The sequence below is a fragment of the Nothoprocta perdicaria genome, unplaced genomic scaffold (assembly GCF_003342845.1).
Source record: "Nothoprocta perdicaria isolate Ctin4 unplaced genomic scaffold, notPer1 scaffold_299, whole genome shotgun sequence".
In the NCBI taxonomy this organism is placed as follows: Eukaryota; Metazoa; Chordata; class Aves; order Tinamiformes; family Tinamidae; genus Nothoprocta; species Nothoprocta perdicaria.
This window is the reverse complement of record NW_020455531.1, coordinates 794,421-801,662: the sequence shown is the minus strand read 5'-3', so window position 1 is coordinate 801,662 and position 7,242 is coordinate 794,421. Positions and strand designations below refer to the sequence as shown.

Here is a 7,242-nt window from a genome sequence, read left to right as displayed (position 1 = left end):
AGGTAATGCAGACACTACAGTCCATATAACCTTTGGTCTTGTCGTTAAAGCACTCTGGAGACTGTTGGAATGGAGTTCCTATGGAGCAGGCTAAAACACTCCTATCACTACAAGTTGACATCACTTTTTAGAATTATTTATGGGCGACACAAAGAGAGTAGAATGTTATTTTTCCCGCTTTTTAGGATAAACTGTGATCAGATTAAGTGCTTTCAACCTCTCCAGATCCAGCTGCTTATTTTTCTTTATGATCAACAGGTACAATAACGTTCCTCTCACCTTTACATAAAAGGTATGCTCCGTGATACACTGAATTGGTCTTTTGAATGAGGTAGTAAGTGTCCATAGGAGAAAACTGCCTATAAAAAGACTCTGTCAGCTGGAGCTTTTGGATGTGCAGGAATAACAGGCAGAGCCCACTGGTGTGAACACACATCAGGAGTTCAGACAGAATGAAATTTATGAAGCAAGGACACAGTTTCTACATTTTCCATTTATTTTAAAGAGTACCATGCTCCAAAGCTGCAGAGCTGTTCTTTAGCAAAGCTGCTCTGCTAAAATGATAAACAAAATCTGTTTCTTTGAAGCCTGCAGGAGTCCTTGAAGATCATTTTAGATGCAGTGTGAGCCTAGTGCAAGAAATGATCTAAGGCCTTGATCACAACATGCAGGGAGGGACTGAATTACTCTTCACACCTATAACTCTAAGTAAACTGTGTAGGACCTAGGGATTTTAGTATGGCCATGTTGTTGACCAGTTTCAGTAGTAACCATGGGCCTGGCAAATGATGAGTATAGGGAGAAAGGTCTGATTATTTAATTATAGGATGTGAATTCGGGTGCCTCAACTGAGGAAAAGAAGGCTCTGGTGAGGAGATTTGGATATAGTCAAGCGTAATTGTCAAGAGATCGGCTTCAACAAGGAACTACAGAGCAAAAGGCAAGGTTTCTATTTTCAGTGTTCGTTTAACATAGCCCTTTATTCTCTTTGCAGCCCACATGATGACGCAACATTCCTCCATTTATATTCCCAGATTTTGAATCATAAAAACATTAATTCACCTCTTAATTATTCATTTAGSAGCTGCTTTGTTGGGTTCTCGGGAGTACTATATTAGGCATTTCTTTTGTAAAATGCAGATTTAAAATGTAAGAGAAATGAAGAGTTAGATTCTTGTAAAACTACAGAGGATTTAAAGTGAAAACCATATGAAAATAGACAAACCTTCAATTAAAATGAGTTTCCAAAAACACAGACTGCTAGACTGAAATTTCATGTTCTTTGCATGCCTCTTTTCAAATATGTATCTAGTCTTCAGATAAAAATGGAATAGTAGAAAGAAAAGTATAGCTTGAGAACATTGTAAAATTATGTAAGACTTTAACAGAATTCTGATAGGCTTATAAAACAATGGTTTTTCTTTCCATGTCTCAGAAATATTTTGTAAAAAACAGGTATACTACTTTTGGGTTTTTTTGACTCCCACTTCACGACATGATCAAGAGATGCTATGAAGATTTTTAATCAATAATTTTGATTAAAAAAAAAAAAAAGGAACTAAAATAGATCTTATTTCCTCATACTTGTTTAATGATGATGGAGGAAAATAGCACTAAGTACAGTAATATTACAATTGTTAGTAAACGTTATTACACCAGCAGTATGGGCCGCACACCCCACTTCTTTATACTGACTTCCTAATATTAATTTGGGTTTGTCTGAAAGCATACCTCATAGCCCTTTACTTAACACAAAGCTCCTCCTCTAGCTTTTTATTAAATACAATGATGGCAAAAATAACTGTTTCCAAGTCCAAGACCCAACTATGAAGTTGCATAGAATAGAGGTTCCAAGAGAATTCAGAGGGCTGAGGAATTACTTCACATCATAAAGACAAAAATCTGACTACAGGTTTGACTTCTAATTTTTTCCCTGACAAACAATCTTCGATAATTTACCCAGTCATATCTTCTGAATGAAAAGAAGATTAGCTATTGTAATCTGCTGGAAAAAAAATGGTTACTTCATCCCTCTATTTCCCAATACACTTAAATGATAATTTTATCTCAGCTGCTTCTAAATCTCTGTAAAAGGTTTAGTAAATCTGGATACTATTAAAGATGTTCTTTCTTAAAACAAATGCACTGAAAAATCTTAACTCCTTTTCAAAGATCAAGGGATCTTCAGTTACAAACAAAAAACAAAGACTAATCTCACTTGGATCACCAGTAGTCTTCTGGCTTGTTTACAATGGTATATAAACTGTAACACCTTACATGATAACTTTCTGCATATGTTTACATGCAAATTTATCATACCAATACATAGGTGTCATTTTATGAACAATGATGTTAGAATGAAACCTTTTATTAAAAATTAGATTGCCCTTCCTACATATAGCATGAGAATAGATCAAGACGACAAGGTCAAGTATCTCTTAAGTGRCATCACACTATGACACTATGGCTATATTTATGTTTGTTTGTTTCTCTTTTCTAGAGGCTAGATGCTAGAATATTTTGCCAATGTGCTGTGACAAAGCGCCTGCATTAGAGAGAAAATTACAAACCAGGTTGAAAGCTGCACTTTATATCTTCAAACAGACCTAGGTGACCAACTCATAGTTTTATCACTAATGAAAAACAAAGAAAATTGCATGGCACAGATGTATACTATTTCATATCAGAAAACAGGCTTTCCCAAGGAAAACATTGTTATTCATTGTACCATACACGTGTAATAAGCCTGTGTGTATGTATGGCAGTGATATTACTTTTACWGATTATATGTGCCTATACATAGATATATCAACTAAATTTAATTCTTTTCAAGGTAAAATAATGATGCAAAAGTGTGTGTGGGGAAGGCCTTCTACTGACAGTGGTTAAAAAAAAAAAGAAAAGAGAAGAGAATAAAGTGAAAATGCTGTGCTTACTAGCTCCCACTGTTCAGGCCACAGAGGGTCACTGAACTGCAGTTCATTTCCTATTCCACTCTCTGACTCCAACACTTTGAAGACTGCTGTAGGGATGTAATCATTCTTCTTGTGCTCAAGTGAAAACCGCACAGAAAGATCAGTCATTTACCTGCTCTATTATTCACCCTCTTCCTCTTCTCATTTTTTCTGGCGTTTTAATGCAATTGTAAAGACTATTATTTCTCTGAAATAGTTTGCAATATGTATTTATTTGTTGTAAAGATCTTATGATTCCTGCCAACTAGACGCTGAAATCTGTATGTTAGACATTTCATAAACTTAAGCTCTTCCAGTGGCATCCCCAGTATTCTAGTTTTCTAGAAATGGTATTTTCTGAAAGCTCTGGTTTAATCAGAACACTATATATCTCAAGAGCCCTGATAACCCCAAGTGTCATCAATGAACAAAATTTAGATCCAAAATTATAAACACAACCCAGGACAAGGGGACATAAATTTTGCGAACACTTCATGTTTAATCCTCCTACTTTTTACTTTAATACTTTTTTGCAGTAGGGTGATATTACATCTTAAATAAGAGTATTTCAGGATAGCACAAGTGAGAATTTGACCCTTTATAAGTTATTACAAAGTGGGGCATCTGTTACAAAGTGGGGCAAAGTGKGGCATACTTCTGAAGGCAATGGAAAGGCATAGAAGAGATATATTCATGAAGCCTTCTCTTTTCAGTGCTTATTGCAATTCTGTATTACTGTGGAAGTTTAAAACATGCACTACAATAATTCCCTGTATGAGTGAGATGTAACACTGCAAGACTATACATAAAAATGGGAAGAAACCTTAAAGTATTATAGTCTTAAGATAAGGGATATTAGCATGTAACTTCCTGAAAAAAAAAGCAACACAATAATACAATAAATAAGYTATTAAGTCATCTGCTTAGGAGTGATTGAGTTATTGACCTTACAGAAATACCCTTCTCAATTTTCATGATTTTCCTCTTCCAGGGTAAAATTGCAGGCATGTGGGCCATGGGAGAGCTGGGTGAAGCAGGCCACTTCACAGTGGGAAGAGTGTGTGTGTTTGGCTGCAGTGATGGAAGAAGAGGGGGCACGGAGTTGTTTTGAATACAGTTCTCTGTGACATTGCACATACTCTAGCTGCCACAGCCTCTTCCCCAATTGTTTTCCTATTCCTGATGGATCAGGCCTAACAATTGTGTCTATGTTGTGGAGCAGTATGTCTTCACACTGGTGATGGATGAGCTGTGCATCACGAGGTGAGACACACTCCCGCTCTGCAAGACCAGGATTTTAACTAGGTATGGGGTCCCACTCACAGAATATGTCTTTTTCATAGACATATCATGAGATATGTCTTTTTCACATATCTCATGGCCATCATGCTACTTAGCCCAGTATCATGAGTTACTTGGCCCAATCCAAAACGGAGTCCAGATGCAATTTCAACAGAGAAAGAGAGAAGCCAGGAGACAAGGGAGGTGGTGCAGGTYATGTAAGAGTGTGTAAGACTCTTGGTTTTCCTACTCTCCAATTTTACTGTGGGGAATGGGTTATTTGTTGAATGTAACAGTCTCTCATAAACTCTTGTTAGAGCAGTCCTTGAGCCGCAATAATTTTGGAATTCCAGGATTCCCTTGCAACTCAGACATCTAGTTGCCTGACCTGTGAAAAGCAAGAGAAATCCAATAAAATGAGGAAAAGTAGAAAAATGTGGTGGCTGTACTGCTGAAAAATCCTCAAGTATTAGTAAAAAGGTGTCCATTTCTATTTACTGTGAAAGCATGTCCTTGTATTACTTTAATTCACTTAGTTCCATTAGGAAATCATCCCCCCGAACTGATGAACACCTGAAATGTTCATTCCTGTAACACAGCAACAGGCTCTTAAAACATTTTTAGTAGACTATTGTTCTTACAATTTTTACCACCCCTTGTCAAAATAAATCAAACCATGATAATCTCCACAAGCACTTTAAAAGGATTAAAATTATGGGGAATCATTTTATATACCAAATTACTTTGTATATTTCTRTTCTCCTGAATGAGAGTGGAAAATGAATTGGAAATCAAAAGAGGGAATTGCTCTTTTGATATCAGCATTTTCTTTTCTATGGGCGTAATTAAATAGATCTTAGAAGAGTGAGACACTGAAAGAAGAGGAAAGAGGTAGGGAAGGAGAAAGGAACAAAGGGAGATGGGGAAAAGAAGCTATGCTAAGGACAGAATTAAAATATTTACGCAATTTATTTATCTCTTAAAGACACACTCAGGCAGATTCTTACCTCAGGATTTCCCTAATCTGAAGGATATCACAAGTAACTTCTGGAGAACTCTTTAGGTGTCTTACATATTCTTGCCTCTAACATCTCTTCTAAAAGTGGAAGTATAGATTGAGGAAGAGGCAAGGAGGGGAGGAGAGCACAGCACAGCTGAAGCACTTCTCATGAAATCTTGGCTGCTCACTTGCTGACGGGCCAATTCCCAAACCAGCTAGCGTAAGTTAGAGGGCCCATGTTGTATCTTAGAGGTGTTGCTGGTTTAGGTTWTTATAGCTGGTAGCTATGAGGCCTTGATTGCTTAGATGGGCTCAGCAAATGTTCGATGCCACAGCAAATCTAGGCTGCTTTAATATCTTATTATTTTATATTTTAAAGCACTATGTTTTATAGTGTCATCAGAAAGGCCTATAAATAGACGCTAATTGAAACTACGCTGCTTTGTATACRTTAAACCCTGCACGACAGATAATATTTTCATGTTCTTCCTACAAAGGTTTKCTTTTTTCTTGTAATCTTAGTTTAGGGATTTCTCCCATTCCTCTTCTTGGATACTATCAGTACCTTGTCAGCAGCCCAATGCCAAGGAGTCATTGCTTACTTCCTACAGTTCTTTGTGAAAGGAAATAATGTGGCACTGGGGCAGGAGGTAGTCACTTGCTCTTATCAGAGTAGATGCCTAGAAGCTGATTAGCAAAGTAATCAGAGTATCTGGAGAGAAAGATGAAGGTGCTATGTGGTAGTAGGCAGGTGACATTTTTTCTCTTTTCTTTTGCTACCTAATTTCAGGAAAACTTCCCATAATAATTTTTAGTGTCCTGAGCATCCAATAGGAGATCAAGGAAATAGTTTCTTGGTAAACTGTAAGCTTTCTAGAGCAAGTAACGGGTATAAGGAAAGACAGATTCAGAACTAGGTGAATATAAAGATGTATCTTACTATCTCCTTGTAACCTTCAGTCTTGAGAATTTCTGCTATAATATAAGGCAGAAGGAAAACTTTCCTTAACAATGCAATTATTCCCCCCAGAAGTCCCCTTCTTTCATTTGATTTAAAAAGTGTGATATATCAAGTGTTGTAAGTGCTTCCAGTTTCAAGAAATCAGGAGACAAAACATTTCCCTTCTTCATGAAATCTTTCTTCTGCCACATCATTAATTTTATGCAGCAAAAGGATGCATGTGGGAATGGAAAGTGGTTCAGGGATTTCTGAAATAATAAAAAAAAATAACTGAGGCTAGTCCCATTAGCCTGAATGAAGACTACACAATATAAGCATTGAGATATGTTTTTTCCTTTCTACCTGATGGCTGCATATTTTTTAAMAGAAAAGGGGAAAAGTGGCTATAGCTGAAATAACAACAGTTTTTAATCCAGTAGTGATCCAGAGTAGTCTGGAAAGTTCAGTATCTATATTTTTAGATTAAAGCAAAGGATTTTGAAGAATATTTTTAAAGGATACTATCATATCTAAAGACTAGTAGCCCCACTTAGTCATTTAAACATAAATTATGTGTTTAAAAATAGGTGGAAAATCAGCTATGAAAATGAGAGGTTGAAGAATAAAACAATTTGAAAAAGTTAACGCTTGAAGATCCAGGGGGAATCTGAAATTCGTGCAAAGTACTTAAAGATAAGAAAAGTTTATAACTGGTGAAATCTCCTCTGTGTTTTGCACAGGAGATACCAAGTAACAGAAGCTAATCTGACAGAAAGCGAATGATACAGTGCATTTCCTAGGGACTCAAAATAAGGTTCATTTRTAATGTTTGGTTAGAAGGCAGTTCTCACTAAGGAAAAATGGTACTGAAAATTAAACTCTACTAGTGAAATGCTCTGTCAAATAGCCTGGGATTAGAATTGGGCTATGGGAGAGAGACAATTCCAGTTTGGTTAGATATTATTTTTCTTCATGTTAGAGTGGAAAAAAGAGAATTTCCACAAACATAAAAATGAACACACACACACACATGAACCGGGAACCAGACTTTCCCTTTTTGGATCACT

The 7,242-nt window shown here is 36.5% G+C and overlaps 1 long non-coding RNA gene across 1 annotated transcript; it reads right to left on the bottom strand.

Moving 5' to 3' along the window:
- Window positions 1-4,507: 4,507 nt before the first annotated feature.
- Window positions 4,508-5,285, bottom strand: LOC112949463. The gene is made up of 2 exons (XR_003249831.1): window positions 5,243-5,285; window positions 4,508-4,623 (listed from the first exon to the last, which is right to left on the bottom strand). It is a non-coding gene; the product is annotated as an uncharacterized LOC112949463 (long non-coding RNA).
- Between the last annotated feature and the right edge of the window lie 1,957 nt (window positions 5,286-7,242).